Source organism: Pinus tabuliformis, chromosome 5_1 (genome assembly GCF_031772625.1).
Source record: "Pinus tabuliformis cultivar Carrire ecotype Pingquan chromosome 5_1, CPIR1, whole genome shotgun sequence".
In the NCBI taxonomy this organism is placed as follows: Eukaryota; Viridiplantae; Streptophyta; class Pinopsida; order Pinales; family Pinaceae; genus Pinus; species Pinus tabuliformis.
The window spans coordinates 173,598,353-173,624,702 of record NC_142305.1 but is presented as its reverse complement, the minus strand read 5'-3'; positions in this window follow the sequence as shown (position 1 = coordinate 173,624,702).

The following is a 26,350-nucleotide window of genomic DNA, read 5'->3' as shown; positions in this document are numbered from 1 at the left end:
GTAGGATCGAGAAAAGATCATTGGAGAAGCTAATAGGTAACAGGATACCGAAGAAAAGGGTAAAATTCAACTCACAGGTGAAATCTTCACCTTCATCCAGCAAAGAACTAAGCAAGGACATTAGGAAGCATAAAGAAAGGGAACAAACCCATCTGAGAGAAAACCCTCTGCCAAGTAAGGACGAGACTCAATTTTTGCTGCTTAAAATAAAAAATTTAGAAGAAGAAAATGAAAAATTAAGGCAACAATTAGAAGGAAGTAGAGCAGAAGCAAGGGTCCCAGGCCTGGATACCCTGGCAGAAGTAGTGGAAAAAATGAGGGTGGATTCTGCACAAGGTCCTGTGTGTGCGGAATGCATGATAAACCTAGCAGAAACTGGATACAAAGTGTGTGTTGTGAGCACCATCTCGATGGAAACTCAGATCGAACCCTGGGAAGTTGTTACACAAGAACCGTCGAAGATGTTGCTGATATATAAGAACTGGTAGTTGAAATGGATCATTCCACGGGTAGCAACCCGGGAGATGATACACAAGAACCTGCCAACGACACTATTGTTACACAAGAACCAGTAGTAGAGGCAGAAGCTACCCAGGGATAAAAAGAAGAGGTTGATACACAAGAACCCATTAATGACGCAGTTTTTACACAAGAACCAGCAACCAAAACAACACAACTCAATCCTCGTGATGTTGTTACACCCCCAAGTGACATTGCATGTGAAGGAACACAGGGTCCTAAAGCAGGATGGTGTTCGAAGAAAAATTATTGATATCAGAGTTGTAGAGGTAGAAACAACAGACACTCTTATTGCAGGAAGGAGTGATCTTGCTGCCGGCACACCAGAAAGTAGTAAACTCACTCAAGGAGAAATGGGCTGAGAAGGAATTGGCAAAAAAATGGGAAAGTGGGGAAAAGAGGCAGCTACGAAGAAGAAAGAATAATTGTTGCAGCTGTTGCAGTAGTAGGTTCAGGATTTAATGAATGATAAACAAAAGATGCATGAACTCGCCCTAAATCTTTTACGGTATAGAATACCCTTTCTATCCTACCCAATTTTTCTGTGGGAACGCTTTTTTTTTTGTTTCAGTTGAAGGTGGTCTATAAAAATATACCGTATTTGGGTAATTCTACCGAACCTTTTTGGAAGATTTTCGTGCCTGTGATTTCCATGATCAAAGCTTTCTTTGCGAGATTTTCCTTCATAATATAATTTGTGAGCATGCTAGTATGCACATGGTTGCATGCGTTCTTTATTACATGGGTGATCTGCAGTTGTGCACCTTTATTTCTTTTATGAAAAATCAGATAGAATGGCACATGGCTATCAAGTCAGCAGACACGAACGAAGAGAAGGAAAAATTAATGATACGGGTTGAACCGGGTATGGACACAAAATTTAGATGACTTTTTAGGAATTTTTCGAGTATTCCGGATGTCAGGGAATAGGTAACCATTTAGAGTAGAAGAATTGTGAAGCTCTGCCTCAATCTTTTTGTGCAGATGAAGAGTCGTGCACTAGCACGGTACCATAAATGCACAGAAGTTAGTAGTGTAGGACTATAGGAGAGTGACCCGTTTGGTTTTCAAAATTTCATTGTTGTTGTTGCACGGGTCTCAGAGTATGCCCAAATTGTGGATCTATTGGGCACCTTTTGGATAGGACTCAAGTTTAAGTATCCTTTGATTTGGCTGCCAGTGGAGGAGTACCAGCCTCAATATCAACTATGTGATTATGAGGAGGAATCTTGGCCACATCAGCTGCTGGACACTCAAGTCTACAGGTATGCTGAGGAGGACAACGTTAACGCCTATGATCTAAAAAACCTGCATAGGAGGTATAGAAGCATGCTCTAAAGTATTTTGCCTGAGGACATGCAATTGCTTCAGCTTGGGGGAGATGTTGGGTGCGGGTTTTGTGCATATTAAAGACACCTTTTTCCACCCGACCTTGACCATTTCACCACTAAACCTGTGGACTTTATATCATAATTACCTCTTTCCCGGTTATAAGAATCCATTTTTATTATGACATATAATTTTTCCATTTTTGTTAAATATGAAAGAGGTGATATCTTTTTGATGGATAACCGAGGCAAATATGGAAAAAGTTCTCTGGCTCTATTTCTTTCAGGTGATGCTCCAAAGTCCACAGCCAAAGGATGAAAAGTGGTGTGATAATTCACAAATGGGTTTTGATTACTTGTTTTTTTTTTACACCCCGGCTTGTTGTTACACCTCGAATTGTTGTTACGTCGCGAGATGTTGACTACATCGCAACTGTCTAGGACCATGGGTATTCCATAGGACAAATGTTGTAAATATTGTATTATCTATGGGCGACTAAGGAATAAAGGTATTTGTGATTTTGAGAAATTATGTAACAACAATAGACCTTTTATTTAGAACCTGTTGTAACGATTTCTATTCTCTCTCGATATTGATCAGCATGGGGATGAATGATCTGTTTCTTATTTTGGCCAAGTAAATATTATAAATGGGACTAAGTTCCATGTAAACGGGGCCAATATCGCCATTTTTCTTATATAATTCATAACCATTTTAATACAAAGAATAGAATTGCTCATGTTTTTACATACGTGGTGTTGGGACTTTAACTAATTCACATTTCATCCCTATGCCTTGCTAGGGAGGAAGGGCCCTCCTATTTAGTAGGGATTGAAGTAGCAACAGTAGCATAGTGGTAGATTAATTATTGTTCCTTTCAGTAAGTGTGAAGTTATTTATTGATCCGAATTGGATCCATGAAGATTATCAAAGTGCCATGACTGTATAAAACCGGGACAGACTTAGAATTTATGAACACAGAGCGATCAGGAAGACCTCTAGACAGTGGTAGTTTGTAGGCAGCAAGGAACGATGAGGGCCTCGGTCAGCTCTTTGACCAAGGCCCATGGATACCAGCGCTGACCAAGGCCCATGGATACCGCGCAGGAGGCAAAACTAGCACTTGGGAATCCCGTATTGGGAAACAGAGGGCATTTCTGATTAGCGCTAATCGCGCATCGCTGGGCAAAACCCCTTGAGAAGGAAAAGCCTCGAAGCGTTCGGTCACATGGGGAGCTAGGAAATAGTGGGGAAAGCTATAAGGTGAAAGGCGGGTCCCGTGCTCCAAAACCGGCAGTATATTGGGGGCACCCTTGGGCAGTAAGCGGATTTAGCTGAAAACGAGCGATTCCATTCATTGCACGATGCGTGTCTAGTGGATGAGAGAGAAAACCACCGCTCATCACATGCTAATGTTCGAGCAAGTCAACCGTGCGAAATGAGCGAATATCGTAAGATCTGGGGGCTCCAGATCTGACGGCAAAGATTGCGCTTGATGGAGAAACCAGATTTGACAGGGGTTTAAGCCGCAGCATAGAGAATTCTGAAGTCTGATTTGACCGCTGAGTTGGCAGATGAGTCATACCACAGTGTAATTGGAAAATTGAACTGACGAGTAAGAGCTGGCACAGTTCACGAGAGGACAAGTGGCCACACCCTGTGAGCCATTGACGATGATGTAGAGACAAGGAACTCCAAGCGAGCAACAACAGGTGATCCGATGAGGGCAGAAGAGGAAGCGAGCAGTCAAGGATAGATTCGCTTTAAGCCATGAACATACACAGAAGAGAACACACGAAAAAACTAGACGAAGACAGAGAGAGCGAGAGTGAAGAAGAGACAGTGAAGCAAGAAGCAGAAAAACAGAGGGCCGAGCTAACCTGCAGCATAAGGTAGCATCGAGCAGACAAAAAGCTTGAGAGGTTCAAGCAATCCCTGAGAGGATCTGTTGGCAATTGAGCACCACATTGGGCTCCTCCCATTAAAGACAAGAGAGGTCAAGGTTTGGTAAAGAAAGGGTCTGTGCACTCTAGTGGCTTGGGGGATCCGAGAACCACCCTACCAAACATTATCTGTTTCAGGAGACTCCAAGTGAGCTCCTCATTGTAAATCTCTGCTTTAAAGACAAAATAAAAGAAGGCCAACACTGAAAGTTGGACCGGAGATGTAGCCCTGGAGAATAGGGTGAACTGCTTATTAATTGTTGTGTTCTTGCATTTTCTTACTATGTTTCTCTTATCGTTTTCCATTTTCCAAGTGTCTTTGTATTTTTCATTCTGATCGATTCGTTGCCTAAAATGACATAGACACACACTGGCACATGAGTCTGTAATACCTTCATTCATTAATTATTTAACTAAGGTCACTCAAGAGTGATTTTTAGATCAAGTGGTATCACAGCTCTAGGCTATAAGGTCAGACAAGCTTGTGTTGGTTTAGCTGTTGAATGCTAACTAGATCAAAGCTCAAATTAGGAGAAGGAGAGTTGGTCGAAACTAATCCTGAAATTTGGAGAGTCTACCCTCGGAATACAATGTCAGAGGAAGGTTCTATGGGGCCAAACCCTCAATTCATAGAAAGTTTCCTTACCATAAAGTCCATGGTAGAAGAAATGTATAGGGACTTTAGAAAACATAAGGATGAAGATTCATCAGGCTCTAAACAAGAAAAAGGAGAAAATGAGTCTCATTTCCATGACCACTCAAAAGGAAAAGGGAAAGAGGAAAGCTTTCTTACACCTCCTAACAACCCTGAACACAAAAAGAAAGCATCTTTGATCAAACTAGTTGTTAAATTTGACTTACCCATATATGATGGAGAGTTGAATGCAGAAAAGTTGGACAATTGGATTAGACAAATTGATGTTTATTGCAGAGTACAGAAGATCTATTCAGACAAGAGCAAGATTCAGCTGGCAAGCCTACGCCTTGGAGGCACTGCCTTGGTTTGGTAGGAAGGTAGAACCCAAGCTGACATGAAGAGACATGGTAAGACTATCTCTGTCTGGAGTGAATTTGTTTCTGCAATAGAAAAACAGTTCTATCCATTGGTCTACTTGCAGCAAGCCATGATGAGTTGGCAGACTCTTCGACAATTGAAAGGGAAAAGTGTGCAAGTGTACACTCAAGAATTTAGAAAGAGAGCATTTATTCTAGGAATCTCATTAGACTCACCTGAAACTCTGTTGAAGTACACTAATGGTATACACAGCGACATGAGGCATACCATCGTCATGTTTAATCCCACTAGTATAGATGAGGTATTTGTACAAGCTATTCATCTAGAAGCTAGAGGAAAGAATGGAAGTCTATAAGTTGGGGGATCATCCCAACCCACTGCAAGCAAGAACAAGGAGAAAAGAAAGCAGAAAAGGAAAGCAAGGAAGGCTAACACTGCACAGAAAAGCAAAGCCTCATGCACTCACTGTAAAAAGGTTGGGCATGATGATGAGCACTGTTGGCTTCTGCATCCAAAGCTAAGACCTAAGAAGTTCGAGGGAAAGAAGAAGAAGACTGTTGCAACTATTCAAAAATATTTGGGGTCAGACTCGGGAGATGAAACAACCATTGCAGCCATAGGTATAAAAGGTAAGAATTCTGAAGCATCTACTAGTAATTCTGCACAATCTATTATTGATGAAGAAAATGAGAGAAAAAGACATGAGCTTTTCCATATTCGAGTTATTTCCAAACATCAAAAGATTGATACTTTGTTTGATAGTGGCTCACAAGTAAATTTAATTTCTGAAGCAATTGTAAAGAAATTGGGATTAGCAACTACACCTCACAAGAAACCATACCCATTAGGATGGTTGAATGATAAAGCACAACTACAAGTGACTAGACAGTGCAAACTCAAGTTTTCTTCTGGGTCAGCATTTGTAGATGAGGTTGAGTTAGACATAATTCCTTTGGATATATGTGGAATTGTTTTAGGAAGTCCTTACTTGTATGATAGAAAATCTATTTTCTATAGAGTTGAGAATAAGCATCTACTTGTTAAAGATGGAATCGAATACTTTGTAAGAGATCATAAGCTTAAGAATAATTATACTCTCATAAACTCAGGGTAGATGAAAAGAATGATAAATTCATGCAAATAATTCTTACTGATGGTTGTAAAGGAAAAGAAACCTGATAAAACCAATGTATTTGAGGGTTGTAATGCTAAACAGCAAGTTGATTTAGAAAAGGTTGTTTCAGATTATGATATCTTGTTTCAAGAACCTAAAGGTCTGCCACCCAAAAAGGAAATAGTGCATGATATTATTTTGCAGCAAGATGCTCCATTGCCTAACATTGGAATGTACAGGTTGTCTACTTTAGAGAATGCTAAAATCAAGAAGCAGGTGTAGGAGTTGCTCGAGAAAGGGTTCATCAGATCTAGCACATCACCATGTGGGTCACCAATCGTTTTGGTGAGAAAGAAGGATGGCTCCTGGAGAATGTGCATTGATTACCAAGCACTCAATAAGATAACAATCAAAAATCGTTATCCCCTTCCTCACATAGATGATCTTTTAGATCAATTGAAAGAAGCTGTTTATTTCTCCAAGCTAGGCTTGCACAGTGGATACCATCGGGTCAGAGTTACAGAACAGGATGCATGGAAGACTGCTTTCAAAACAAAGCAGGGATTGTATGAGTGCCTAGTTATGCCTTTTGGCTTAACTAATTCTCCTGCTACTTTCATGAGATTAATGAATGATGTACTCAGACCTTTTCTTTATGATTTTGTTATTGTGTATCTCGATGACATTCTGATTTTTAGCAAAACATGGGAAGAACACTTAAAGCATGTTAAGAAGACACTAGATGTTTTGAAAAGAGAAAAACTTCATGTTAAACTCTCAAAATGTGAATTTGGCAAAACATCTCTGAATTATTTGGGTTATATAGTAGGGGCTGGTGAATTGAAGATAGATCCCTCTAAGGTGGCAGTCACTGTAAACTGGCCAAAACCCAAATCTGCTACAAAATTTAGAAGCTTCTTAGGAGTAGCACAGTATTGGAGAAAGTTCATTTCTAACTTTTCCTCAATTGTAGCTCCCTTACATGCTTTAATAGGATTGAACAAGGTGTTTCAGTGGGGAGGCAAACAACAGAAAGCCTTCGACACCTTGAAAGAAAAGATTAGTACAACACCTATACTAGCACTGCCTAATCTTCAAAGACCATTTGAGATCCAAACAAATGCCAGTGACTATGCCATGGGAGCAATGTTGACACAGCACGGTAAACCCATATGTTATCATTCCAAGACTTTTAATCCTATAGTAGTTAACTATCCTACATATGATAAAGAATTGTATGCATTAGTACAGAGTGTTAAAAAGTGGAAACATTACTTAATGGGAAAAAAGATAGTAATACATACTGATCATCAACCACTTCAATATCTACACTCCCAAACTAAGTTGCAGCAATCAAGACACTATATATGGATGGGTTTTCTACAACAGTTTCATTTAGTCATCAGAAATAAAAAGGGCATACATAATAAATTTGCAGATATGCTATCTAGACCCATTATCAATGCATCTACTATACTTAAGCATAATTCTGTGCTACATGAAAGCTAAATTGAATAATATGCTCAAGATATAGACTTTAAAGATGTATATGCAACTTTAAGTGAAGTAAAATGAGTAGAAGAATTGGATTATCATGTAAAGGACCAACTCTTATACCATTGTGGGAAGTTATGGATTCCACAAACTGAAAGAGTAAAGGTAATTAGAGAAGCACACACTTCTTTGATATCATGTCACTTTGGGGTAAGTAAAACAGTTGCACAGCTGCAAAGATTTTGTTATTGGCCAAAAATGAATGAGACAGTTTCTAGATATGTAAGAGGGTGTACTATGTGTGCTAAAAGCAAGCCCAACAATAGAAAACTAGGCTTGTACACTCCATTACAAGTTCCTTCTCACCCTTGGGAAAGTGTTTCCATGGATTTTGTTGGAGGACTACTTAAATCTAGGAAAGGTCATGCTTATTTATATGTTGTTGTGGATAGGTTCAGCAAAATGTGTATTTTGATACCTTGTAATAAACAGATTACAGCTGAACAAACTACAAAACTGTTCTTTGAACATGTATGGGTTCATTTTGGACTACCCACTTCCATTGTATCTGATCGAGACACCCGATTTGTGGGGAAGTTTTGGTCAAGTCTGTGGGAACTGATGGACACCAAACTGAAGAAAAGCACAGCTTTTCATCCACAAACTGATGGCCAGACAGAAGTAGTTAACAGGATAGTGATCCAGTTACTCAGAGGATATTTTAGTAAACATCCTAAGCTTTGGGATGAACATTTATGTTATGTGCAACATGCTTACAACAGAGCAAAACATTCTTCTACACAGAGATCTCCTTTTGAGACCTATTTTGGTTTCACACCAAGGTCTCCTTTGGATTTTTTCTTTGGTAAAGATACCACAATTGAGGGACACAGTGATGTGGACAGGGCAACTAGGTTCATTGAACAAATCCAAGAGATCCACCAAGCAGTACAGGAACAACTGGAAAAGAGCCAAGCCAAATACAAGGCTAGGCATGACAAGCATCAGATGGAGCATAGTTTCCAAGTTGGTGACCAAGCTTGGTTGTATATCAGTAAGGACAGGATGCAAGGTGAAGGTAAAAATCTAAAGCCTATCAGGAATGGACCCTTCAAAATACTTGAGAAGATTAGTGAAAATTCTTTTTGGCTTGATCTACCAGCTTACATGCACATCTACTCAGTCATAAATGCAAATTTCTTGAGATTGTTTGAACCCTCACTAATTGAGGATCCCGAAGAGCGGAGTCAATTGCCTTCTATTGATGACCTGCTACCTAAATATCTTAATGAATTGCAGGAGGACACAATTCTGGAAAGGAAGGTGATGACGACGCACAAAGGAGATGTTGAGTACCTCAGAATTGGGCTCAAGGGTTCAAAGCCGAGCAGTGCAAAGTGGATAGAGATTGGACAAGTGAGACAATTGTACCCTCACTTAGTCGATGCTTGAAAACCAACTTTTAGTGGTCCAAAAGATTTTCAGTGGGAATGTCGTGATCCAAATTGGATCCATGAAGATTATCAAAGTGCCATGACTGTATCACAACAGGACATACTTCGAATTTATGAACACAGTGCGATCAGGAAGAGCTCTGGACAGTGGCAGTTTGTAACCAGCAAGGAATGACGAGGACCTCAGTCAAAGTGCACTGACCGAGGCCCATGGAGACCGCGCAGGAGGCAAAACTGGCACTTGGGAAGTCTGGATCGGGAAACAAAGGGCATTTCTTATGCGCAATTAGCACTTAGTGCTGGGCAAAACCCCTCGGGAAGGAAAATCCCCGAAGTGCTTAGTTGCATGGGAAGCCGGGAAACCATGGGGAAAGCACTAAGGCGAAAGGTAGGTCCCGCGCTCCAAAACCGGCAGTATATCGGGGGCACCCTTGGGCGGTAAGTGGATTTGGCTGAAAACGAGCGATTCCATTCATCGCATGATGCGTGTCCGGCGGATGAGAGAGAAAACCGCCGCTCATCGCACGCTAACGGTCGAGCAAGTCAACCGCGCGAAATGAGTGAATATCGTAGGATCTGGGGGCTCCAGATCTGACGGCGGAGATTGCGCCCGATGGAGAAACCGAATTTGACAGGGATTAAGCCACGACATAAAGAATTTTGAAGTCTGATTTGACCGCTGAGTTGGTGGATGAGTCATACCACAGTGTAATTGGAAAACCGAAGCGACGAGGAAGAGCTAGCACAGTTCGCGAGAGGACAAGTAGCCACTCCCTGTGAGTCATTGACGATGACAAAAAGACAAGGAACTCCAAGCAATCAACAGTAGGCGATCCGAAGGGAGTGGAAGAGGAAGCGAGCAGTGGGGGATAGATTGGCTTTAAACCATGAACAGACACAGAATAGAACACACAGAAAAAATAGACGAAGACAGAGAGAGCAAGAGCGAAGAAGAGACAATGAAGTAAGAAGCAGAAAGATAGAGGGCCGAGCTGACCTATAGCATAAGGCAGCATCGAGCAGATAGAAAGCTTGAGAGGTTCAAGCAATCCCTAAGAGGATCTGTCGGCAATTGAGCACCACATTGGTCTCCTCCCATTAAAGAGCAGAGAGGTCAAGGTTTGGTAAAGAAAGAGTCTGTGCACTCTAGTGGCTTGGGGGATCCGAGAACCACCCTACCAAACGTTATATGTTTCAGGAGACTCCAAGTGAGCTCCTCATTGTAAATCTCTGCTTTAAAGACACAATAAAATAAGGCCACCACTAAAAGCTAGACCAGAGATGTAGCCCTTGAGAATAGGGTGAACTCGTTATTAATTGTTGTGTTCTTGCATTTTCTTACTGTGTTTCTCTTACTGTTTTCCATTTTCCAAGTGTCTGTGTATTTTGCAATCTAATCGATACGTTGCCTAAAATGACATAGACACACACCAGCACATGAGCCTGTAATATCTTCATTCATTAATTATTTAACTGAGGTCACTCAAGAGTGATTTTCAGATTATTTATGTCCCCATGTAATTTGCAGAATGGGTTTAATTTTTTTTCCAGATTTCTGATATGCTGTCACACAGGATTGATTTGAGCATAATATTCGGTCAGCCGACTTAGTTAGTGGTATGGTCTGTGGCACACCTTTTCCTTGGTAACATGACATGTGGTTTCATTTCTGTAGAACATTTTTTTATTTATGCATGATTGTTACTTTCTGCAATTAAATTCATCAACATTTGTTTATGTCTTTTGTTTTTACTCTTTCTTGAAGTGTATTGGCACATACAATGCATACTCCTTTGAAAAAGAAAGACCTACCCTGGGTTGAAAATTAATGGTTGAGGTTCAGTCAAATTAAAAGTGATTAAATTGACTCAACAATAGCCTTATAGATGCATAAGCCTGGTTCTAGCATTCCCTAATACTACCTCATGTGTGACTCCAGCCTATGCTAAGTGGGTTGTCGCCGAAAGGGCCAGTAGTGTAGGGTTTTGTTGGTTAGCGCAACTAATTTTGAACCTGGATCTAGGCCCCCTCAAGCCAACAATTGGTTCCGTTGTCGGGACTGGGATCTATCTTAGGGATATGTTATTTTGCATAAGTGGATATCGACTAAGAAGGAAATCAATAAGTGGATAGATCGAAAGTTGCATGAGTTAGCAGGCTGAGAGATAAGGAATCCACACTTATCAAAAGAAAATTGGTTACAGATGTATCTTTACACAGAGGTACACAAAGATTTATTTTCATCATTCCCTTATGAATTATACGAGTGGCTGTCCAAATTAGTAGATAGCGAACTTACCTAGAAGCACGACGATCCTATTGTGTGGACTCTAGAATTAGTCAAACGTATTGCAAGATTTGATTATAAGGTTGCGAGGGATCTAAATTACTAGATTGATATTACCTTGGGTGGTTTCATCTCTGAATTTTCAATAGATACATATGTGTCCTCTATTGAACCTGAACCACATTTATTCAAAGGCTCGAGAGGTAAGCACCTGAAATCACTAAAAACCTAGATTAAAATCCTTTTGTGTGAAAAGAGGGTTGTGCCTTTACCTTAATGTTTATGAGGGGCTCGACAAGATTTACGTGAAGTGGAAAGAGATTTAGAGTAGATCAAGACAAATTTGTCGAAAGTGAATATAGTCCCTTATTGGGAGAGTCTGAAAGTGAATAATAACGAAGTAGCCCTAGTATGTTGTTGGCTTATAGGGGCCTGACCCAAGTTCGAAAGAGTTATTAGCCAAGAAAAACCTGCGCTACCAGCCCTTTCAGCAATAGTCCACGGAGCGTGGACTGAAGTCTCACCTGACGTAGTAGGGGGGGTGTTGGAACCAAGTTTCCACACCCTAGGGATGTCTTGATGAGGATTCAAACTGTCCGTGAATCGTTTTGCGGTCTCGCACCGTTCTACCTCCGCGTGGATCCAATTCTTAGGTTGTATTACTTATGGAGTTATTACAGTTTAGATCTACTTCTTACGGTCTTTAAGCCAACATTTAACCAAGATAACTAGTGTGCACACTCATAAAAGATACAGATTTGCATAAACCGAGAACATAAACATAAGCAAATAGATCATAGATGATGCATAAACCAGAAAAAGAAAAAATCTGCAATCTTTCAGAACAATTTAACTTTATTAATATTTCCAATGCAGTACATTCCACTTCCTACCCTGTGCACATAGCTGCAGGGGTCCGCGACACAGCTGCGGACTCTACCAGGCCTCCATGCACACAGCTGTGGAGTCTCTATCTCCTATTATAAACCCAACCTTGGACTTACAGACTCAGAGTTACAATTGCCTTTCCAAACCCATAACACGTCAGATCTATCAAAAGCTACCTTCCACCTTAGAGCCTCGCTCTATTTATTCCTTCCCATGGTTCGCGGACCATGGGCAAGCCGAATCACTTTCTATTATTTTACATTATTTTCGAGCGGACAACCCTTTGATTCGACCCATTACATTTCACGCTCTGTGCTCTTCACTGACTTTTACCACATTATTACCCTAAACTACGAACTTTACGCCCCAAAACCATAATGCAGGGCCTTCGCTACCCAATAGGCCCCCAACACAATCATCATGACTTGTCCTGAGTCACTTTTCGATGCGGCAATACGCTCTACCATGGCTTCACAGTCCACCATCACTGTGAGTGACGCACTACATTCAGTTGTTCCTTCTTTATCTCCTACAACTCTTCTTCAAGCTCCTGCTCCATTTCCTTTACTACTTCGCGCAATCGGTGATTCTCATTCTGCTCTGCTCGGTTAACACAGAGCACCCGCTCATAGGATTTTAGCTCAAGATGGGGTGCCGCATACAGGACCTCTTCGTGCCATAGTAGCAAATCTCCAATTTCTGGTCTACTATATGCACTGTCTGTTGTCACTTGTGTTGCATTTTTCCAAGAAATATGTTACTGTCCGCGAGATCCCAATCTTTAAGGTACATTAAAGAGGAACTGTTAACTGAAATTCCATCATTTGTCACCATATTCACAATCTTTCCCTTATCTTTTATGGGTCGCTAACCAGCCCCTAGGCTTGGCAGCAGCATTCGGACTAGTTCTGCTTCGTGTCTCTGAGTTTCCGGTACATCTCTTACTATTAGTGCTGAAATCTGCAAGGCGCCCGTGGCTGTTGATACCACACTTCCCAGAAAGTCCTGCATCTCCATTGGCCTTATTACAACCCCCAGGTTTACTCCCTTAGTGTTAATGTCCAAAATTTTTTCAGTGGGAAGGCCGTGATCCAAATTGGATCCATGAAGATTATCAAAGTGCCATGACTGTATCAAAATAGGACATACTTTGAATTTATGAACACAGAGTAATCAGGAAGACCTCTGGACAGTGGCAGTTTGTAACCAGCAAGGAACGACGAGGACCTCGGTCAAAGCACGCTGACCGAGGCCCATGGAGACCACGCAGGAGGCAAAAATGGCACTTAGGAAGCCCAGATCGGGAAATAGAGGGCATTTCTGATGCGCAATTAGCACTTAGCGCTGGGCAAAACCCCTCGAGAAGGAAAATCCCCGAAGCGCTCAGTCGCATGGGAAGCCATGGGGAAAGCACTAAGGTGAAAGGCGAGTCCCGCGCTCCAAAACCAGCAGTATATCGGGGGCACCCTTTGGTGGTAAGTGGATTTGGCTGAAAACCAACGATTCCATTCATCGCACGATGCGTGTCTGACTGATGAGAGAGAAAACCGCTGCTCATTGCACGTAAACGGTCGAGCAAGTCAATCACATGAAATGAGTGAATATCGTAGGATATGGGGGCTCCAGATCCGACGACAAAGATTGCACCCGATGGAGAAACCGAATTTGACGGGGATTAAGCCGCGGCATAAAGAATTCTGAAGTCTGATTTGACTGCTGAGTTGGTGGATGAGTCATACCACAGTGTAACTGGAAAACCGAACCGACAAGGAAGAGCTAGCACAGTTCGCGAGATGACAAGTCGCCACTCCCTATGAGCCGTTGACGATGACGCAAAGATAGGGAACTCCAAGCGAGCAGCAGCAGGTGATCCGATGGGGGCAGAAGAGGAAGCGAGTAGTCGGGGATAGATTGGCTTTAAGCCATGAACAGACACAGAATAGAACACACAGAAAAACTAGACGAAGACAGAGAGAGCGAGAGCGAAGCAGAGACAGTGAAGGAAGAAGCAAAAAGATAGAGGGCCAAGCTGACTTGTAGCATAAGGCGGCATCGAGCAGATACAAAGCTTGAGAGGTTCAAGCAATCCTTGAGAGGATCTGTCGGAAATTGAGTACCACATTGGGCTCCTCCAATTAAAGACCAGAGAGGTCAAGGTTTGGTAAAGAAAGAGTCTGTGCACTGTAGTGGCTTGGGGGATCCGAGAACCACCACTTCAAAGGTTCAAGTAAGTACCGAGTCCATCATCTATTTATTGGTATCAGAGCCCTGTTCTAGTCCTGAGTTTGTAAACTACAGATAGAGCCTAAAGAAATCCAGGCAGCCTTCGAAAAGCATCTTTGTTTTACATTGTGTTGAGTAGATAAAAGCTTCTTTAGTCCATCTCTGGTATAGTTTATAAAACATGGCCAATCTCTTACACTCATTCTCTTCCATTGATCGCAAAGTTATCATTGAAGTCTCATCAAGGTCTAATGAGTCTGAAATAGCTGAAAATGAAAATCATGAGATAGTTGAGAACCCTGCAAATTGACCTCCTCCTGCTTTGCACGCTACTGATATTTATAAATTGCCTATGACTTTTGTGTTGAAACGAAAGAATTTTTTGAAAGAGGTAGAAATTACAATAAATATTTCAGGACCATCTGTTCAAATCCTTGCTTTAAATCTGTTTTCTGATGATGAAATTAAAAAGTTTCGTCAGTATGCCAAAGAGGGAAAATATTTCTATCTTCATTTTGGAGGTATAAGGATAGGTCTAGCACCATTGTTTCGTCATGGTATAAATACCCCTTGCATTGCTGAACTGTTTGACACTCATCATCAATCCTATGATAATGCTAGGATTGGAACCATAATGGGAAATCTGTCCACAGGATGTCAATATGGGACGATATATCCTGATTATTCTATTAGTTTAAATGTTGCTCATTTAAAAGATTGTTGGAAACTGTTGACTGGGGTTCAAGGTCTAACCATGGCAGAAGAAAGTGAATATCTTTCTGTAATAGGACAATCTTCATTTCAGCTGACAAACACTGCTCACCCAAAGCTGAAACAACCTGTGTTAAAAGACTGTGTCACAGTTGGGTTATCTAATGCCCAGGTTGAAGGTGTTTTATATGACCCTGCTGAACTACCCGGCAATTGGTCTTTCCAATACAAATACATCGCTGATGAAAAGAAGCCTGAGTCGAAATTAAAAAGAGTCGCTATAGATAATGGCCAAGTAAAGTTAATTCCTCCAAGACCAAAAGCGCCTCGACCAGTAACCAGGCCAAAAAGATATGTCTTTCCTATTGCTCCAAGTGAAGTTCCATCTAGTAGTAATGATTTGTCTACAGTCGAAGAAGTTAGTCAGTCTGAAACTCAGTTATCATCTACTGAGTTGTACATACCTGAGTCAAAACCTTTTCTTCATATTGTAAATAAAATGCATCGTATAGGCTATTTTCCTCCTGTCGAAGAATGGCAATATGCCAATCATCATTTTGACAAGGGTGGCAAGTGGCCTCCTCGTACAAATTTCTGTACAACCTCTTCATCATCTAGACAACCAGCCACTCGTGCTGACTGTGCTCCCCTGATAGAGCATAATGCATAGAATACAAATGATTTGGATTAGACTTACCAGATCGGTAATTATCTGACCACCTAGTGTGCACATGCCAAGGAAGTACTTGATGATCTAGGTTGCCAGAGTGAATTAATTCTTGTCAATCTTAAACTGTTACATGATGAACAAACAACACATAGATAGAAGAGGGAGGATAAAGAGAGAAGAAGAAGAGAAAAGAAGAAAAGAGAATATCAACCTCCGAAATTCTCCAAAACCATGGAAGTTCCTCAAAATTGAGCTACTAGTGAATCTCAAGAAGAAGATGTAGCTGAATCAAGTAGTCAGGTTGGACATAAAATAGAAAGGCCAAAACCCGTCATTTTCCACAAAAATAAAAGTGAATTGGCTACTTTAGAGAATGTTGCTACTTTGTTTCCATCCTTTATAATGCCATCACTCCAAAAAGCAAATGTGTTTACCGAAGCCAAATACCCAAGAGTAGAAGAAGATTTGTTTCCCACTAATTCATCTTGATATGTTCTAGATCTTGATAAATCAAAGAATCCAGCTGAATCCATCAAAATTTGGATTGGTGCTTTATACCAAATGCAAGTTGTCTCCAAATTGGACAACTATTCAATCTTCTTGCTAGCAGAAAAACGAATGGCTGGTATTGTGTATGATTGATGGATGGGTGGAACAGCTGAAGAAAGAGTAAATGTTGCAGCCTCAGGGTTAGCTACTATAGAAGTCCTTTTGCTTACACAATTTGTCCCTGAACCTGGAGATGAGAAGAAGCAACTTATTACAGATTTAACAAGAATGGAATTAAAAGACTTAAAGGATTTAGATAAATTTGGTTATGATTATATGTCAATAATATACAAAGCTAATCTGACCAATGATGTTACTCAGAAGATTTCCTTTTTGTCTAAGCTACCAGGAAATTTAGGAGATATGATAATGAAAGATCTAGAAGTCAGGGGCAAAAAGATAGATCAAATCTACTGGATAGATCTTTTAGTCAGGTGTCAGGAAAAGGTAAAATATTTGTGTTGGCAAAAACAGGTTCATAATGTTTCTCCAAACCTGAATGTTTGTCGTTCTATATTACTATGGACTCCTTTTAGGAAAAGAATATCAAAAAAATATGGTAAGTACAGACCAAAACGTGTTGAAAATCCAAGACGACCATTCAGAAAATTCAAGTATATCAAAAAGAGAAAACAACCCAAATGAGATAATGCTTGCTTCATCTGTAAGCAAGAAGGACATTTTGCTCGCAAATGTACTAAGAGTTCCTCTAACAAGTTGAAAGCATGTTTTGAGTTTGAATATTTTGTAGATAATTGGTCAGTTGTCGATTCTCAAGATGAAGTGTCAGATGTATATATTTTGACAAACGCTTCTTTGTCAGATAGTGAAGATATTCATGATGTTAGTCAGAAAATGAATATATGTTATGGTGAATGGGAAAGTGAACCTAGTGAACAAGAGCTTCATTACAGTGATGAATATGAGTCAGAAGATTCTACAGAAGAATACTCAGATGACTCTTCGGTTCGTACTGTTATCACCACAGACTCTAAGAATGTCACCCCCGTTTTAGATTCCTTGTCTCCACAACCCATGGTGAATTCTTTTTGTCCATATCCAAAAACAGTTGCGTCATCCTCGTCATCACTTCCTGTAAATACTGCTGCTCTTGCTGATGAAAATGCCTTTCTAAAAAAGATTGTCAAGTCCAATAACCTCCTGTATATCCCAGTTGAAGTTCAGGTGAGAGGTGAATGGATAGTTGTTGATGCTTTTATTGACACTGGTGGCTCCAATAATCTTGCATGACCATCTCTCTTTAAAGGTTTATGGAAACCTCTACAGCATATTCTTGTCTCAGAAACTATTGGCGGATCAGTAAATCTCACCCACTATGTAGATAATATTTCTTTGAAACTTGGGGGGAGTATTATCAAAATCTCTGCCATACAGCATTATGATGCTTCTGCCAATTTGTTTTTAGGAATGCCATTTATTAATTCAGTATTGCCTGTTACTATCAGTGAAGATAAAATCATTTGCAATATAAAAAAGAAGGCAGTTGCAGTTCCTAGGCTAACTTTGGCAAACTCTGAAGCAAGAAGAGAGCAGAGTCAAAAGAAAGTAGGTATAAAGAAAACAAAGAATGAGTCTCATGATTGGAAAGAAGTTTTACAAATTTATGAGGCTAAATCTCAACCTACTCAGAAAGCCAATAGAAATCCTGATTGGTCACCAGAACAAGTCAGAATATATGAGAAATTGCTAAAATGTTGTTCTAACAATCCTCAAGTTTTCTGGCAAGTTGAAAGCCCTCAGCAAGAAATTATTATGTTGCATGATAATGGCATAACTGGTAAATTGATACCCTGAACCCCTGCTGAAGATAAAGAAATGAGAAAGAAGATTGAACAACTGCTAGATCTTCAACTTATTAAACGTAGTGGATCTCATTACTGTTGTTCTGCATTCCTTGTTCGAAATCATTCTGAAATAGTCCGAGGGAAGGATAGGATGGTTATTAATTATAAACCATTGAATTCCATTACTAAAAGTTTTAATTATCCTATGCCCATGCAAGAGACTATAATGCAGAAAATCCAAGGTAGTAAGATCTTTAGCAAATTTGATATGAAATCTGGATACTATCAGGTTCAGATTAAAGAAGAAGATCGTCATAAAACTGCTTTCACATGTCCTGCTGGATTCTTTCAATGGAGAGTTGTTCCATTCGGTTTGAAGAATGCTCCTGCTTTCTTCCAGAGAAGAATGGACCATATCTTCAGTAAACATGATTTTATTGTTGTATATATAGATGACATTCTTGTACATAGTCCAGATTTAGAAACACATTTGAAGCATCTACAAGTGTTTCTTGAAGAAGCAAAAACACATGATCTTGTGTTACTAGAGAAGAAAATGCTTCTTTTTCAAGATAGCATTGATTTTCTTGGAATTCATGTTGGTCATGGTCAAATTCAGATGCAGCCACATGTTTTGACAAAACTTTCTGAATTTCCTGATCAGTTGACAGATGTAAAAATGATTCAAAGATTTTTAGGAATTTTAAATTATGTACATAAATATATTCCTAATCTTTCAGAGAAAACAGCTCCTATCCGTCAGCATCTACATTCCGGATGGTCACCTGAAGCTACTAAAGCAGTACAGCTTTTGAAAGCTGAAACTTTAGTAGCTTTAGGTGACCATCCGGAATGTAGATGCTGATGGATAGGAGTTGTTTTCTCTGAAAGATTAGGAATATATTTATGTACATAATTTAAAATTCCTAAAAATATTTGAATCATTTTTTCATCTGTCAACTGATCAGGAAATTCAGAAATTTTTGTCAAAACATGTGGCTGCATCTGAATTTGACCATGACCAACATGAATTCCAAGAAAATCAATGTTATTTTGAAAAAGAAGCAATTTCTTCTCTGATAACACAAGACCATGTGTTTTTGCTTCTTCAAGAAAGACTTGTAGATGCTTCAAATGTATTTCTAAATCTGGACTATGTACAAGAATGTCATCTATATATACAACAATAAAATCATGTTTACTGAAGATATGGTCCATTCTTCTCTGGAAGAAAGCAGGAGCATTCTTCAAACTGAATGGAACAACTCTCCATTGAAAGAATTCGGCAGGACATGTGAAAGCAATTTTATGAAGATCTTCTTCTTTAATCTGAACCTGATAGTATCCAGATTTCATATCAAATTTGCTAAAGATCTTACTACCTTGGATTTTCTGCATGATAGTCTCTTGCCTGGGCATAGGATAATTAAAACTTTTAGTAATGGTATTCAATGGTTTATAATTAATAACCATCCTATCCTTTCCTCAGACTATTTCAGAATGATGTCAACTGATCAGGAAATTCAGATAGTTTTGTCAAAACATGTGGCTGCATCTGAATTTGACCATGACCAACATGGATTCCAAGAAAATCAATGCTATCTTGAAAAAGAAGCAATTTCTTCTCTGATAACACAAGACCATGTGTTTTTGCTTCTTCAAGGAACACTTGTAGATGCTTCAAATGTGTTTCTAAATCTAGACTATGTACAAGAATGTCATCTATATATACAACAATAAAATCATGTTTACTGAAGATATGTTCCGTTCTTCTTTGGAAGAAAGCAGGAGAATTCTTCAAACCGAATGGAACAACTCTCCATTGAAAGAATCCGGCAGGACATGTGAAAGCAGTTTTATGACAATCTTCTTCTTTAATATGAACTTGATAGTATCTAGATTTCATATCAAATTTGCTAAAGATATTACTACCTTGGATTTTCTGCATGATAGTCTCTTGCCTGGGCATAGGATAATTAAAAATTTTAGTAATGGCATTCAATGGTTTATAATTAAGATCCATCCTATCCTTCCCTCGGACTATTTCATAATGATTTCGAACAAGGAATGCAGAACAAGAGTAATGAGATCCACTACGTTCAATAAGTTGAAGATCTAGCAGTTCTTCAATCGGCTTTCTCATTTCTTTTTCTTCAGTAGGGGTGCAGGGTATCAATTTACCAGTTACCCCATTATCATGCAATGTAATAATTTCTTGCTGAGGGCTTTCAACTTGCCAAAAAGCTTGAGGATTGTTAGAACAACATTTTAGCAATTCCTCATATATTCTGACTTGATTTGGTGACCAATCAGGATTTCTATTGGCTTTCTGAGTAGGTTGAGATTTAGCCTCATAAATTTGTAAAAATTCTTTCCAATCATGGGACTCATTCTTTGGTTTCTTTATACCTACTTTCTTTTGACTCTGCTCTCTTCTTGCTTCAGAGTTTGCCAAAGTTAGCCTAGGAACTGCAACTGCCTTCTTTTTTTTTATTGCAAATGATTTTATCTTCACTGATAGTAACAGGTAATATTGAATTAATAAATGGCATTCCTAAAAAAAAACTGGCAGAAGCATCATAATGCTGTATGGCAGAGATTTTGATCATACTCCCCCCAAGTTTCAAAGAAATATTATCTACATAGTCGGTTAGATTTACTGATCCGCCAATAGTTTCTGAGACAAGAATATGCTATAGAGGTTTCCATAAACCTTTAAAGAGAGATGGTCATGCAAGATTATTGGATCCACCAGTGTTAATAAAAGCATCAACAACTATCCATTCACCTCTCACCTGAACGTCAACTGGGATATACAGGAGGTTATTGGACTTGACAACCTTTTTTAGAAAGGCATTTTCATCAGCAAGAGCAGTAGTATTTACAAGAAGTGATGACGAGGATGACGTAACTATTTTGGGATATGGACAAAAAGAATTCACCATGGGTTGTGGAGACAAGGAATCTAAAACGGGGGTGACATTCTTAGAGTCTGTGGTGATAGCAGTACGAACCGAAGAGTCATCTGAGTATTCTTCTGTAGAATCTTCTGACTCATATTCATCACTGTAATGAAGCTCTTGTTCACTGGGTTCACTTTCCCATTCACCATAACATATATTCATTTTCTGACTAACATCATGAATATCTTCACTATCTTGACAAAGAAGTGTCTGTCAAAATATATACATCTGACACTTCATCTTGAGAAAAAGAATATCTATCAAAGAATCTTTTTTGCTTTTTCTAAAGTCCGACAGGGACTGAACTGCCAACTCAACACCATCTAATAATTCCCACTTAAATATTTGAAACATGCTGACACCTTTCTCTATTGCAGCTTGTACCCATAATTTGCATTGATGACTGATACCTCCTTTTTCTTGCCATCCTATCTCGAACATCATTGATGAGCATACCCTGTTTGATAAAAGTAAATTGATAAGACATACCACATCTTCGGTCCAACATCCTGCAGATACACTAATTGTGATTAGTGCCTTTTGATTGATTATCAATCGCATTACTCCACATCTTCCTTGCATTGGCTCTAAAGCTTTGATGAAAGAAACTTTTTCTGGTAGCTTCAAGCTATGAAATTCCTTCAGCCATCTAGAAACTTTCTTTATCTCCTGTGGATTTTCTGCCAATGTAGATTCCATTATACTATTTGACACATAGACTTGTGCAAAGGGATTAGGGACAATTGGATTTCTAAGTTCCATGCTCTGATAATCCCACGGTTCTGTGAATGTTCTTAGATACTGGAGTGTTATTTCAACACACTGAGAGGCTCGAACTTGAATCTTCTTCTGACATTTTCCATTCCTGAATTCCTAATCAGCAAAAGGTTGAAACAATTCATATTGTGGCAAAGAATCAATAGCAGCATAATTTTCATCAAACCTTTGCAGAAAGGCTGCATCTAATTCATCAAATAAATTAGGAATCCTTAGCGAATTTAGAAAACGTTGAACTAACTCATTCATATTGATCTTTTCTAAATCTATCATATGTGCGGAGACATAAGCGGCAACAGAGAAATCAATCCCACCAATAATCTAATAATAGTTCAAAGTTTTCAAAACTTTAATAATTTCTTTTGTATAGTGACTACCCCAAGTATCATCTAGAGTCTTGAAATAAAATTTTACTTTCATATTTGGCAGAGGGTAAACCTTTACCAATTCTTCATTTAGATTTAGAAAAATACCAACATTCTTATGTTGCCAAGCTTGGCACTTTTGAATCCATTGGTTTCTCCTCAACCGTAAGCCAACCAACTTTTTTAATTCTTGAGTAATGTCTTCTAACAGAAATTCAAAAATTCGGAACCTTTGAACAAACGTCTCAAAATTTTCATCAGCAGGGGTTTTGCCTGAAAGGCCGAATATTTCATTTGTATGCACATGAACCTTGTTCATTTCCCTGGTCAAAGCATCAACTAGAAAATTAGAATTTCCCGGAATCCATTCAACATCAAACTCATACATTTGGAACCACATTTGCCATGCTAACAATCTTCCACGAGCTAGCTGTTTTGAAATCTTTGCATTCAGAAAATATTTGAAGTTCGTGGAATCTGTTCTAATCAAAAACTTAGAAGAGGCTAGATAAATTTCAAACTTATGGATTCCATTAAAAATAGTGAGGGTTTCCTTTTCAGCAGGAAAATAATTCTTCTGATGTTTTTGAAATTCTCCTGAAGCATATGCACAAAGAACTTCTTCAACTTCTTCTCTCTTTATCCTCCCTCTTCTGTCTATCTACTGTTTGTTCATCATATAACAGTTTAAGACTGGCAAGAATTAATTCACTCTGGCAACCTAGATCATCAAGTACTTCTTCGGCATGTTCACACCAGGTGGTCAGATAATTACCGATCTGGTAAGTCTGATCCAAATCATTTGTATTTTGTGCATTATGCTCTATCAAGGGAGCACATTTAGCACGAGTGGTTGGTTGTCTGGATGATGAAGAGGTTGTACAGAACTTTGTACGAGGAGGCAACTTGCCACCCTTGACAAAACGACGATTGGAATATTTCCATTCTTCGATAGGAGGAAAATAACCTATACGATGCATTTTATTTACAATAGGAAGAAAAGGTTTTGACTCAGGTATGTACAACTCAGTAGATGATAACTGAGTTTCAGACTGACTAACTTCTTCGACTGTAGACAAATCATTACTACTAGATGGAACTTCACTTGGAGCAATAGGAAAGACATATCCTTTTGGCCTGGTTACTGGTCGAGGCGCTTTTGGTCTTGGAGGAATTAACTTTACTTGGCCATTATCTATAGCGACTCTTTTTAATTTCGACTCAGGCTTCTTTTCATCCGCGATGGATTTGTATTGGAAATACCAATTGCCAGGTAGTTCAGCAGGGTCATATAAAACACCTTCAACCTGGGCATTAGATAACCCAACTGTGACACAATCCTTTAACACAGGTTGTTTCAGCTTTGGGTGAGTAGTGTTTGTTAGCTGAAATGAAGCTTGTCCTACTACATAAAGATATTTGCTTTCTTCTGCCATGGTTAGACCTTGAACCCCAGTCAACAGTTTCCAACAATCTTTTAAATGAGCATCATTTAAACTAATAGAATAATCAGGATATATCGTCCCATATTGACATCCTGTGGACAGATTTCCCATTATGGTTCCAATCCTAGCATTATCATAGGATTGATGACGAGTGTCGAATATTTCAGCAATGCAAGTGGTATTTATACCATGACGAAACAATGGTGCTATACCTATCCTTATACCTCCAAAATGAAGATAGAAATATTTTCCCTCTTTGGCATACTGACAGAACTTTTTAATTTCATCATCAGAAAACAAATTGAAAGCAAGGATTTGAATGCAAAGAACTTCTTCAACTTTTTCTCCCTCTCCCCTTCGTTCAAAAAGTGCAGCTGCCCAAAAATTGTCTGAAGCATCCTACCAAACGTTATCTGTTTCAGGAGACTCCAAGTGAGCTCCTCATTGTAAATCTCTACTTTAAAGACACAATAAAAGAAGGCCACCACTGAAAGCTGGACCAGAGATGTAGCCCTGGAGAATAGGGGGAACTCGTTATTAATTGTTGTGTTCTTGCATTTGCTTACTGTGTTTCTCTTACTATTTTCCATTTTCCAAGTGTCTGTGTATTTTGCAATCTAATCGATACGTTTCCTAAAATGACATAGACACACACCAGCACATGAGTCTGTAATACCTTCATTCATTAATTATTTAACTGAGGTCACTCAAGAGTGATTTTCAGCTTATTTATGTCCCCATGTAATTTGTAGAATGGGTTTATTTTTGTTTCCAGATTTCTGATATGTTGTCACACAGGATTGATTTGAGCATAATATTCAATCAACTGACTCAGTTAGTGGTATGGTGTGTGGCATACCTTTTCCTTGGTAACATGATGTGTGGTTTCATTTCTGTAGAACAATTTTTTATTTATGCATGATTGTTACTTTCTGCAATTAAATTCATCAACATTTGTTTATGTCTTTTGTTTTTACTCTTGCTTGAAGTGTATTGGCACATACAATGCATACTCCTTTGAAAAAAAGACCTACCCTGGGTTGAAAATTAATGGTTGAGGTTCAGTCAAATTAAAAGTGATTAAATTGACTCAACAATAGCCTTATAGATGCATAAGCCTGGTTCTAGCATCCCCCAATACTGCCTCGTGTGTGACTCCAGCCTATGCTAAGTGGGTTGTCACCGAAAGGGCCGGTAGTGTAGGATTTTGTTGGTTAGCGCAACTAATTTTGAACCTGGATCTAGGCCCCCTCAATCCAACAATTGGTTCCATTGTCGAGACCGGGATCTATCTTAGGGATATGTTATTTTGCATAAGTGGATATCGAATAAGAAGGAAATCAATAAGTGGTTAGATTGAAAGTTGCATGAGTTAGTAGGTCAAGAGAATAGGAATCCACACTTATCAAAAGAAAATTGGTTATAGAGGTATCTTTACACAGAGGTACACAAAGCTTTACTTTCATCGTTCCCTTGCGAATTATACAAGTGGTTGTCCAAATTAGCAGATAGCGAACTTACCTAGAAGCACGATGATCCTATTGTGTGGACTCCAAAATTAGTCAAACGTATTGCAAGATTTGATTATAAGGTTGCGAGGGATCTAAATTACTAGATTGATATTACCTTGGGTGGTTTCATCGCTAATTTTTCAATAGATACATATGTGTCCTCTATTGAACCTGAACCACATTTATTCAAATGCTCGAGAGGTAAGCACTTGAAATCACTAAAAACCTAGATTAAAATTCTTTTGTGTGAAAAGAGGGTTATGCCTTTCCCTTAATGTTTATGAGGGGTTCGACAAGATCTACGTGAAGTGGAAAGAGATTTAGAGTAGATCAAGACAAATTTATCGAAAGTGAATATAGTCCCTTATTGGGAGAGTCTGATAGTGAAGAATAACGAAGTAGCCCTAGTACGTTGTTGGCTTATAGGGGCCTGAGACAGGTTCGGAAGAGTTATTATCCAAGAAAAACCCGCGCTACCGGCCCTTTCGGCAACAGTCTGTGGAGTGCGGACTGAAGTCTCACCCAAGGTAGTAGGGGGTGTGCTGGAACCAAGTTTCCACACCCTAGGGATGTCTTGATGAGGATTCAAATTGTCCGCAAATCGTTCTGTGGTCTCGCACCGTTCTACCTCCGCCTGGATCCGGTTCTTAGGTTGTATTACTTACGGAATTATTATAGTTCAGATCTACTTCTTACAGTCTTTAAGCCAACATTTAACCAAGATAACTAGTGTGCGCACTCATAAAAGATACAGATTTTCATAAACCCAGAACATAAACATAAACAAATTGATCATAGATGATGCATAAACTAGAAAAAGAACAGATCTGCAATCTTTCAGAACCACTTATCTTTATTAATATTTCCAATGCAGTACATTCCACTTCATACCCTATGCACACAGCTGCAGGGGTCCACGACACAGCTACGAACTCTACCAGGCCTCCATGCACACAGCTACGGAGCCTCTATCTCCTATTACAAACCCAACCTTGAACTTACAAACTCAAAGTTACAATTGCCTTTCCAAACCCATAACACCTCAGATCTATCAAAAGCTACCTTCTACCTTACAGCCTCACTCTATTTATACCTTCCCATGCTCCGCGGACCATGGGAAAACCGACTCACATTCTATTATTTTACATTATTTTCGGGTGAACAACCCTTTGACTCGACCCATTACATTTCACGCTCCGCGCTCTTCACGGACTTTTACCACATCATTACCCTAAACTACAGACTTTACACCCCAAAACCATAACTTGGGGCCTTCGCTACCCAACAG